The 10,722-nt window shown below is 40.2% G+C and overlaps 1 protein-coding gene across 1 annotated transcript in view; it reads right to left on the bottom strand.

Moving 5' to 3' along the window:
* Window positions 1-7,427: 7,427 nt before the first annotated feature.
* The window catches only part of CD47 (CD47 molecule), a 53,660-nt gene continuing 50,365 nt past the window's right edge, over window positions 7,428-10,722 (bottom strand). The window contains exon 10 of the transcript XR_005293376.2: window positions 7,428-8,386. The gene's annotated coding sequence lies outside the window, so the exon portion shown is untranslated. The remainder of the gene's footprint in view (window positions 8,387-10,722) is intronic.

Here is a 10,722-nt window from a genome sequence, read left to right as displayed (position 1 = left end):
TCAGGAGGCACAGAATACATTCAGTTGGCAAGCTATTCAGTAAAGAAACATTTCTAACTTACTTAGAGATCAAAACTAATTCTAACTGGCCCACTATCCCATGGTATCAGTGCTTTCAAGTTCAGCATGTTTCTCAACTTTCTAGAAACAGAAAGTTAACTTTAATGGGAGTAATAGGGATTTGTCAATTAGGAAACAAACAAACAAAAAAACCCTAATCTATATCAATCTTTGCAGACAACTTCCCTAACAAAAGGATGTCCATATATGAGATACTGGGAAAAGGACCAGGGTAGACAAATTACCCCCAGAGGAATGGGGTTTGATCTGGAAAACAGAACCATCAATCTCAGTCTATAACATAAAAAAAGAAAAATTCTTTAAGATTCTGTTTCAATGGTAGCTCACACCAGTCAGGTTAAAAAAAAATTGAATGGGGGGAAATAGTGGAGAAATTGCAGTGAAAGAGGAAATTTTATGCATGTTTGGTGGACGGGTCAAGTCACTAGAGAATACTGGGATGCAGTTCATGACCAAATAAAGTTTATTGGATATTTATTACCAAATGACCCTTTGATAATCTTCTTGGGGCTTCTTGGTAGAAATGTCTCACAAAAGGAAGTGAAGAATTAATCTCTCAGCTGTTAGTAGTTGCTCAGCTAATGACAGTTTTTAATAGGAAAAAGAAAAAATAGTCAAGCCATAGAGAAATGGTTCTAAAATATATTGGAGGTGGTTGTTTCTGAAAAAGTTAATGCACCAAATCTGTACTCGGCAAAATACACAGATGACAAATAGATACTTAGATATTTGGTTACCATTTATTTAATATTCAGACAAAATACGTTCATCTGTTTAAAACAAAAAAACTGTCTAATTTTTTTTATATTAACATGTGATAGACATACCTGGACTGTTTAAATATAGGTAATCAGAGATTTCACTCAATTTAATAAAATCACTAGAAATGACATGTCATTGACATTGTAATGATGCTCATGCTGTAGTAATACCCTGTTAAACAGAGAGCTGATTGCTATATTCCTGTAAAATGTCTCTCTAAACAAAAACTCACTGTTGTAATGACTATCATTTTGTTTCTGATATTTACATGGCAAGGATTTGTAAACCTGCCAATACTTCCTAAATATAAAAGTTAAAAAAAAAAATCAAGGGGCTCAGAGTTCAGCCTTGGCCAGTCTGCACAAGGAGACTTGTCTCTTTCCCTGACAAAGGTGACTTAAAGACAAAACACAACAGAGTCTTGTGGGGACCACAAGAGCTAGTGATGTGTACCTCAATTTCTTGTTTTACATTTGAGAGCAGAGCTCACCCCACTCAGAGGACCATGTACTCCTTAAGTACTTGAGGAGGGGGAAGTACTTTTGGATTGGACCTCAGCACAATGGTAAAATTCATTGCAAAGCGGCAGCAAACAGGTGAGGGGAGGAGTCATTGCTGGAGGTCTCATAAGGCCAGACTGAATATTTATTCCCTGAAAGTTGAGTGCAAGATTCCATACCAGTAATAAGGGTGACCTGTTATTTCTTAAATATGTTGATCTACCTGCTCCCCAAAGGAACATATTTTTGTGTCTCAAATGGCAGCACTATGTCAGCAAAACCTTACATGACCCTTACATATAGGAAGCTGTTAGCCTGCAACAATGTTGTGTACATGATACTTATAAAACATAAGGTTAAAAAGTGTTGACAATGCCCCTTCGCTTGTAATCTTGTGATGTACCTACCCCCGGGTGTCTGTGAGGGCTGGCCAAAAAGATTTTGCCAAAAGTATTTTTGACAAAACACTGGGTTTTTGTCAACATGAAAATTTTTGTGAAAACCCAAAACTTTTCAGGCAAAAACTCAAACTGTTTTGGGCATTTTCTGGTTTGTTCATTTTTTCACAGCGTGTGCAGGGCAATGAGGAATCGGGCCCTCCATCTTTTTTCAGACTGCATCTGCAAACCTGTCTTTTCATGCCTGTCAAGAACTGAAAGGGAAGGACACAGCTCACTCTGCTTGGGGTGGGTCTTCTGGTTCATGGTTTGTGTTATGAATCATGTTTGTGGTGTTTTCCCAACATAATGCCGCATTGTTTTCTCTCTGTTATTAAAAGGCTTTTGCTTTAAAAAAAAATCTTTTAATTGCTCTTTCCCTCTGCTATTTATCATATTATTCCTTAGCTCTGTAGGTCTGCTATTTAATTCTGAAGTATATGTTTATTGGCAAGACCATAACTAGTGTTGGGCTCTGATCTTCCAATAGGATCTGTGCGGGTGGTCTCACACCCCTGCACAAAGTCCCATTGAGATTAATGGGGTGCCTCAGAGGCATGATGGGCCACCCATGAGATTTGGATTGAGGAATCAGAGGCCTTAAATTGTGTTGTAGCCTCACACTGTACATCAAGGAGGTTTATTTTATTATCACTGTCAAGAACAAGATGCATTAGGTTACAATCTGTAGAATAAGTGAAGTTCTTGAGCCTAAAAATTACAGTAATTTCACACCGGAAGAATGAATATTGGGCATGGGAAGATCTCGGCTTATGCACAGGGGCTACTCAGACGTTACAGAGCTGATGTTAACCACAGGTGGTGGCATTGTGTTGGTATTTTGCAGAGCATTTGCTATTCTCTCGCTCTCTGTCAGATCTGTCTCTTTGGTCAGTGTCTTGGTCACAGGGCTCACTCCATCTCTGTCCCTTCTCTGGGCTCTCTGAGCCTACCCCTTGAGACCTCAAGCCTCATGCCTTTACCTTGCCTGGGCTGGAGTCTCACAATTCTCTCGCTCCTTAGAAGAGGCCCTGAGCTACGGCACTTTGAGTCGTAGTCAGTGGTGTCTCTAAGATAGCTGGGAGTGCTGGTAGCGTAGGGCCTGAGGAGGGAGTCGACATAGCCAGACAATCCTGCTGTCAGGGTGCCAATGCCTGAGATGATGGGGCGTCCAGGATTTCCAGGTTTATGGATCTTGGGTAGCAGATAGAATACCCCTGCTCGGGGTTCTAGGGGTGTGTCTGTGCACATTTGTTCTTGTGCTTTTTCAGGGAGTTTCTTGAGCAGATGGTGTAGTTTCTTTTGGTAACCCTCAGTGGGATCAGAGGGTAATGGCTGACAGCATTTGTGCTAGCAGCACTTATTTACTGATTTCATGACAAAAGGTTTCGTTGAAATTAGCAGCACCGTGCTGTTCCCTCTCAAATTCTAAATGCTGCTTTAAAATGGTTGTTTTGTGAGAACCCGCTTTCTGTCCCTGTTAGAAACTATTACTTCAACAAGTAAATGGGAGCTCCTGTACTGGGAAGAGAAACAGATGGTTTAGCCCTAACTGCATGATGTCTAATGTGGCTATTGAAACATCTACCCTTATTTAGGTTGTAAGCTCTTTGGGTCTTTTTTTGTCCTGTGTTTGTACCGTGCCTGGTCCAGGACTGGGGCTCCTAGGTGCAGAGCCGTCCCTTGGGCTCGACGGATCAGGGCAACTGCCCCAGTCCCCACGCTTTGGGAGGCCCTGAGCTTCGATAAAATCGTGAGGAGGCAGGCAGGGAAGGGAGGCGGGTGGGTGAGCAAGGTGAGGAGGCAAATGGGGAGGCAAGTGGAAGATGGGCGGGGGGGTGAGGAGGAGCCCCCTACCAGAACCTGCCCTCCCCCAAGCACCTCCTGCTCGCTGGCAGGCCACCGATCAGTACCTCTCCCTCCCTCTCAGAGCCTACCGCAGATCCGATGTTTTGTAGCATCAGGAGGTGCTGGCAGGGAGGGGAGAGGAGCAAGGGAGCAGAACTGGGCTAGGAAGAGGTGTGGCGGGAAGGGGAGGAGTGGGGGTGGGAAGAAGCCGGGTGGAGCTTGGGGGAAAGGGGTGGAGTGGGGGTGGAGCCTAGGCAGAGCCGGACGGGGAGCCCCCCCCCCCCCGACAGATTAGAAACTTGGCGCCTATGTCCCGGGGCCCCACATCCCCATAGGGACAGCCCTGCCTAGGTGTTAAGACAATGCAAATTTAAATAATATTACTGACCTCAATGGAAACCAAGGAGCTCAGTACTGGAACTTCAGCATAATTCTGATCCAGATGTCAATGTAATGGCTCAGGTTCATTTCTACTAAACATTGAGCATTCCATATTTCAGCTTGTTGAAGGAACACAGTGAAGGGTTAGAAAGGCCCCAAATTTGACCAGCTTTGTTATTTCTGTTTTGTTGTTGTGTGATTTTAAATGTATCTTTATTAAAATCATTGAAATAATAACCAAAAAAAGAAACCAAAAGTTTCTTTCCAAGGACAAATTGCAGGAGTCAAATAATACTTCCAATAAAGAGACATTATATAGAGGGGAATACATGACAATCCCTGCTCAGGAGAGACAGCAAAAGAGGTTTATGCTTTGAATTTTATGTGGGAGAGGATGAGTAGTGTTGTCACTATTTTGTTTATTAAAAAACGTTTCCATCTGATTTCCTGTTAAGAAAAAGATTCGTATTAATCAGAGACAAGAGACAACCCAGCTCTCAAGAGAAACCCTACAAAAACAAACCTGTATTCAGGCAAGAGGAAAAGAAAATTTTGCTGAGGGAAAAAGTTTGTTTCCAGGCTTTTAAGGTGCTATTCTAAGCAGGTGAGATAATCTACCTCAATCTGAGGAGAAATATTTTAAATTAATAACCCCTTTGATACACTGAGATCCTTCCCTGTGGATTCTCAGATAGGATGGGCAGCTTCGATAAAACTGTCATTAAGAGAACAAGGATATAGGAGGGAGAAGATAATCTTGTGATAGTTGCCTTTTTTAGTTACAGTCATATTCAAATGCAAAATCCCTCCTTGCTCTGCTTCCTGCAGTTTGCTTTGTTCATATTCATGTGTTAGTATACTGGTCATAACCAGTGGCTCAAACTATATAAACCACAAACTATGTCATTAACTTAGTCAGGAACTTGGTTCTTCTTCCTGTAGACTTTCTAATGTGCAACTATCTTTAAGGTGCTCATTCTCTGTTGCATTTTGGGAACTTAGTTCTTGTTAAATTTTGTTTCTACAGTTTAAAGGGAAAGAAACCCCAGTTTGTCTATTATTTTTTTGCTGAATTTTTGGACTGATGAATGGATGGAAGGGCGAAATACAATGGAAAATTATCCATGAAATGAAATCTAATTAATAGAATTAAAGCTTGAAACACAAAAAACATCTGTCACCAGAGAGTCTGGAGGCCGTAGAAGCCAAGACACCAATTATTTGGGGGACCTATTGTGTAAGGAAATTAAATTATGGTGCTTTTTCTATCCTAAATTTGTAATGTGTTGGTCATGATATTGGAAAACCACACAAACTAGAGAGTTTGATGAAGCTTGTACCGTAAATGTTTGCTTTCATCCTGGACCATCAAAGTTTTTGAAGTTTATTTTCTTTTAGATGTTCAGGCAGCGAGAGGTTTTAAAAGACCTCAAAACATAACCTTGATCCCAAATTGCAATTTGTAATGTGTGGGCCTTTTTCCATCCATGATTCCACTGGGACTCTGCACGAGCACATGGGTTTGCCCTAGTGATCCTGATGAAGGATCAGGGTTCATATGCACATCTGAACAACCCTATTAATGTCATCAGTCTATTCAGTCCATACACAGCAGATTAAACGTGAGAATTCTATTAACCCTGTTATGGTGTAGCCGGTTTTCAATAAACTTTCTCTGTTTGAAATCCTCATTCCCCATTACACATACACAACACACACTTTCTCTCTTCTGGTATAATCACCTTCTAGTTTAAACGCAGCTATGTGCGACCACTTGAAAAGTGACACACCCGGTTGATGTGAATAGCTTGATGAACTCCTGCGGGAAGAGTTCATTTGGAGAATCTAATAAAAAATGGAACTGGCTGCAGTTCTGAGCGTTCCACAGGAACTTGCCTTCTACACTGCAAGACCGTGGGTGGGTGAGTTTTTTCTTGGGTGAATTTATGTAGTTGTAAGTCTCTAGAGCACCGTTCCTACAGCTGTGCAAAAGTGCTGAATGTTTTGGATGAAAATGTTCAGGATTTTGATTTTGATGATTTTTGTGCTCCCCTAAAATGTCATTCTTTTCTTGAAATTCAGGGAAACAACTCTTTTCAAATTGAAAACGATAGCTTTCAGCTTTTTGAAGCAAAGCTGCCCGCTCTTAATCAATAATCAAATTTCACTCAAAAGGTAAAATTCACAATTGTTGAATTTTTCATCAAAATAGCACAATTTTCATTGTTGTAATGAAATGGGGGGGGACCCTCAAATTCTGTGTGGTTTTCATTTTGTTGCCAAATTTCAGAAAGTTCTAATTACCTTGATTGAAACTTTTTTTTTAAAAAAGAGCAAGAGCTCCTCAGACGAATCTGGTAGCTCATTTCCATCATGTTGAATGGGGTGCTTTAACTTCCTTTCAGATTCACCTCATTGAGTTTGTGTTGGACACAAGCTGTTGGTGATACAGCAAATGGCATGTTTACTACTTAGGTCTAGTTTATATTAGAAAGGGTTTGCCAGTATAGCTCTACCTCCTAATGAAAGCACAGCTTATAGTAGCAAAAGTGCTTTTGCCCCAGTAGTTAAAACCACTTTCCCAAACAAAATAAGCTACATCAAAAGGACTTTTTGCTGGTATAACAGCATCTACAATTAGGGCTTCTGCCAGCATAGTCTGGTCAGAATTATGTGATTTTTTTCCTATTCCTAACAAACATAACTATGCTTTGAAACATTTTATGTGTAGATTCAGCCTTAGTCAGCACTGAACCAATGCCCATGTCACATCAGCAGTAGCTTTGCTCAGATAAGCCTGGTCTAAAGTTAAAAGCTCTATTGGTAAAAGCAGTGACTTTTGCTGGTGTCTCAACTATACCAACAAATCCTTTCTAGGGTAGACAAGAACCATTGAATTTGGCCTGATGTTAACACAATGTTAAAGCTGAGATCTGAATTGACAGGACAGTCAAAGCTATCACTCCTACAGGAATTGTAACACAGCCACATTGCATATACACATACACGTTGAAAAAGAAGAGTTGTTACCTCAAGCACTCTGTAGCCAGCTCTACCCTAGGAGATGTCTGCGTTTACAAGGAGCCCTACTGAAGATTCATTTTGTTGTTCAAGCATGTGAAACAATGCATAAATCAGTGGGGCTCCCCCCAATGCAGTCCTGATTGCAGAATGAGACCCATAGACAGTGGCAGAAAGTGCAACATATGTGCAGGGGGAATGGAGATGAGAACTTTAAATTTCATACATTTGTATAGGTCTAAAACTCAGTCAAGAATTTCTATTAACCATGATCTGCAATGGGGAAAAATAGATTTCTGACCGCTATGTTTCTTTGTGAGGTAGAAAGAAGGCCTAACAAGGTGTTTTGGAGGTTGTATTGGGGATTTTATTTTGTTTTTTTTGTTTTTCTTGTAGGGGAGTTTCTTCTTAGAGAAATAGCAGAAATATCAAGTCTTTTCTTTTCCTGTTTTGCTGGAGGTTTCCTTAAAGGTCTCAGAGAAGTGGATTAGGATTTTTCTGAGACCTAGTCTACACTAAAAATGTAGGTCGACCTAGATATCGCACTCCAGGGTGAGAAGTTCACCCCCCACCTCCATGCATTGCAGCTGTGCAACCTAATTCCCCGTGTAGGTGTGGCTAGGTTGACGGAAGAATGCTTCAGTCACCATAACTAGCGCCACTCAGGGTGGTACCTTGAACACATGATGGAAAAAGTCCTTCTTTTGCTGTAGGTGCTACAGAGGCATAGCTATGGCCCCGTATCTGTGCTGCTATGGCCTCAGCCTTTAGTTGAAGGTACTGTTGTGTTGAATTATTAATAAAAACTTGTATGTTAATTGTTAGACATCCATGTTAAGTAGCTGTTAGCACAAAATAAAGGGCCTGATTCTTCACTGCATTGCTGCAGTTTTACACTGGTTTAACGCCCCTGAAGCTTTGTCTACACATAAAATTTGTATCACTTTAACTATCAGACCCATATAAAGTGGTACAATCTTGTGTGGGCATTATAGTGTGCCACCTATAAATGTACTTATACCAGTACAGTAAATATCTATGCACAAAGTGGAACAAACGATACCTGTATAAAGCACTTTTATACCAGTACAACTGCATTCACACTAGAAGTTGTGCAATATAATTATGCTGGTAAAAAAAACAAAACACCCCAGACCCTTAAGAGACTACTTATACTTACTGGTACCACACTCAGTGGTAAATCAGGCCCAAAGAGTTTTAATAATTGACTAAAGATAACTTTCTTTCTCATTTAATTAGGTTTCACTTGCTTGGTGTCTGTGATGTCATAACCCTACCAGTTCTCCAGTCATCCAGAGAGTTCCATGGAAAACAGGGTAGCCAGCCTCTGAATTTCTAATGTAAAAAAGGCAAGAAAAAATTAAAACAAAACGAGAGCTTGTAGCTGGAATTTTTCATAGCACACTAAGGGAGTTAGGCAACTGATTCTCAATGAGATTCAGCAGTCACTGAGCTCTGAACTCACTTAGGTACCTTTGGAAATCTCAGTATGCAACCCTAAACTACCAGTGAAATTAATTTCATTTAATACATTTAAATAACATTTAATTTAAAGTGAAACTACCTCTTCCAAATTTTAATGAAAATTATAATTGAAATAAAGGCTAAATTTCTGCATAAATAGATGGTCCAAGTGGTTAGTGCTCATGGGAGACCCCTAGGTTCAAGTCCCTGCTCTGTCACAGATTTCCTGTGTGGCCTTGGGCAAGTCACTTAGTGTCTCTGGGCCAAATATGCAAAGGTCTTTAGACGCTCAAAGATGCAGATAGGCACTTACTGGGATTTTAAAAAGTACCAAGGGACTTAACTCTCATTGCCTAAGCACTTTTGGAAATGCCAGTTGATACCTATCTTCCTCTTCAGTTGACTAAATACCTTTAAAAATCTGGACTTCTATGCCTCAGTTTCCCAGATGTAAAATGGGGATGATAATAAATGAAACCTCACAGGAGTGTTGAGAGGCTAAATACATTTAAGATGGTGAGGTAATCAGATGCTATGGGGAATGGGGGGGCCATATAAGTACCTATGATACTTACTTAGGACATCAGCTGAAGTGTTATTTTTACACAAGCAAAGATCTGTGGAATCACAGAAAGGCCTTGTCCTCATTAGAGAGCTGTAGCAAAAAATCTCAACCATATCAGCTGTAGGTACAATTAGTATGGTGATAAACATGCTGGAAGCCACCAGAGCCCAGCTTACTAATGCTATCACTGGTGCAATTGAATCAGTGGGAGTGTCCGTGGGAATTGCAGACAAGGCCACTGGGCAAATTCTGCTCTGAGTTACATTGGTGTGACTTCAGCTGAGTTACTCTGAATTTACACCAATGTAACTGGCAGCAGAATTTGTCCCCAGAAGAATGGTTCTAATGCTTGGTATTGCCATAGCCAATAACCCACGTTCCCCTCAAGCTCAATCTTGACTAGACAGTAATGTTTGTGCTTTTTCTTTCTGTGTCACTACTCGGACTGTCAAGTATTTGTGAAAAAGAAGAGTTGGGAAGAGGGTTTATGGAAGGAGATTATCAAGCACTGTAAAATGCCACGTTGTGTCTGTTTTACAGAAGCAGGCCCTGGCAATGCAGTTTCACAACAAAGATGATATTATGCTTCATGTACTTGCTTTGGATATCAGGTAAATACCCAGAGTTTATTCCAGTGCATTTTGCCTTAGTATACAGCAATGGAATATCTTCATCTTAATTAATGAATTTCATCTTAATAAAAATCCATCCATCCACTGCACTAGATGCATGTACTCCAAACGTCCTAACCTATGGTCTGATTAGCAGTTTTGCTTATATAGGGCAGCATCCCTTTAAATAGTTTTTGAGCCCTCTAGAGGTACTCACTGTGTTGTATGTTCTAGCAGACACCCGAAATTAGTCATAGCAGCAGTATGTAGGTAACTGGTCCTTTCATGAGTGCGTGTAGTTCATAAGCATGGTTATTTATCACTCAACTGTGCCTGTGTGGTTTCTTCATATTAATTTTTTTGTGTGTAGAACAAAAAACACAACAACTGTGAATTCAAGAAAGGTAGAAATGTGTGTCTGGAAAGGGAACTAGAGTCAAATGGAAGGAGATTTGGAGGGTATTCAAAGGTTCTTGAGTTTTTGTTGGAACAGCCTATATTAAACTGTTTTTTTAAGCAAATTGGGTTAAAAGGACACAGCAATTTTGAAGTAAATATTTTTTAGTATCTTCTTGAAAGCAATTGACTCAAATGTACTGCTCTATTTACCATGGTGTGTGGTTTTTTGTTGTTGTGGGGTTTTTTTTTTTTTTTTTTTTTTTAGGAAATGGTAGCATAAGAGCAAAGAGCTTCCATTCAAGTGACTCATTTTAAATACACTTCCATAGTAATTCGTGGAAACAAAGCATAGCTAAACTAATAGGAGGTAACTAACCACAAAGAAAAGCAGGGGACCCTAGTATGAACAACATTGAAATACATTCTATATTGCTCTTTTATGAGCTTATCTGCTTTAGTATGATAAGCAGATACAATCCATGTGCATGACTTGGGGGGCTGGGAAACAGTCTACTTCTTTCAGCTCATTCAAGAAAATTGTCTCCTCAAGGAAGAGAGGTTCTCACTCTTATAAGACTATGGCCAAGATTAATTGAATTGTAATTCGCACCAGCCTGCTCCTCAGGACAGCA

This window comes from Dermochelys coriacea, chromosome 1, assembly GCF_009764565.3.
Source record: "Dermochelys coriacea isolate rDerCor1 chromosome 1, rDerCor1.pri.v4, whole genome shotgun sequence".
NCBI lineage: Eukaryota > Metazoa > Chordata > Testudines > Dermochelyidae > Dermochelys > Dermochelys coriacea.
This window is presented reverse-complemented; position numbering and strand designations above follow the sequence as displayed.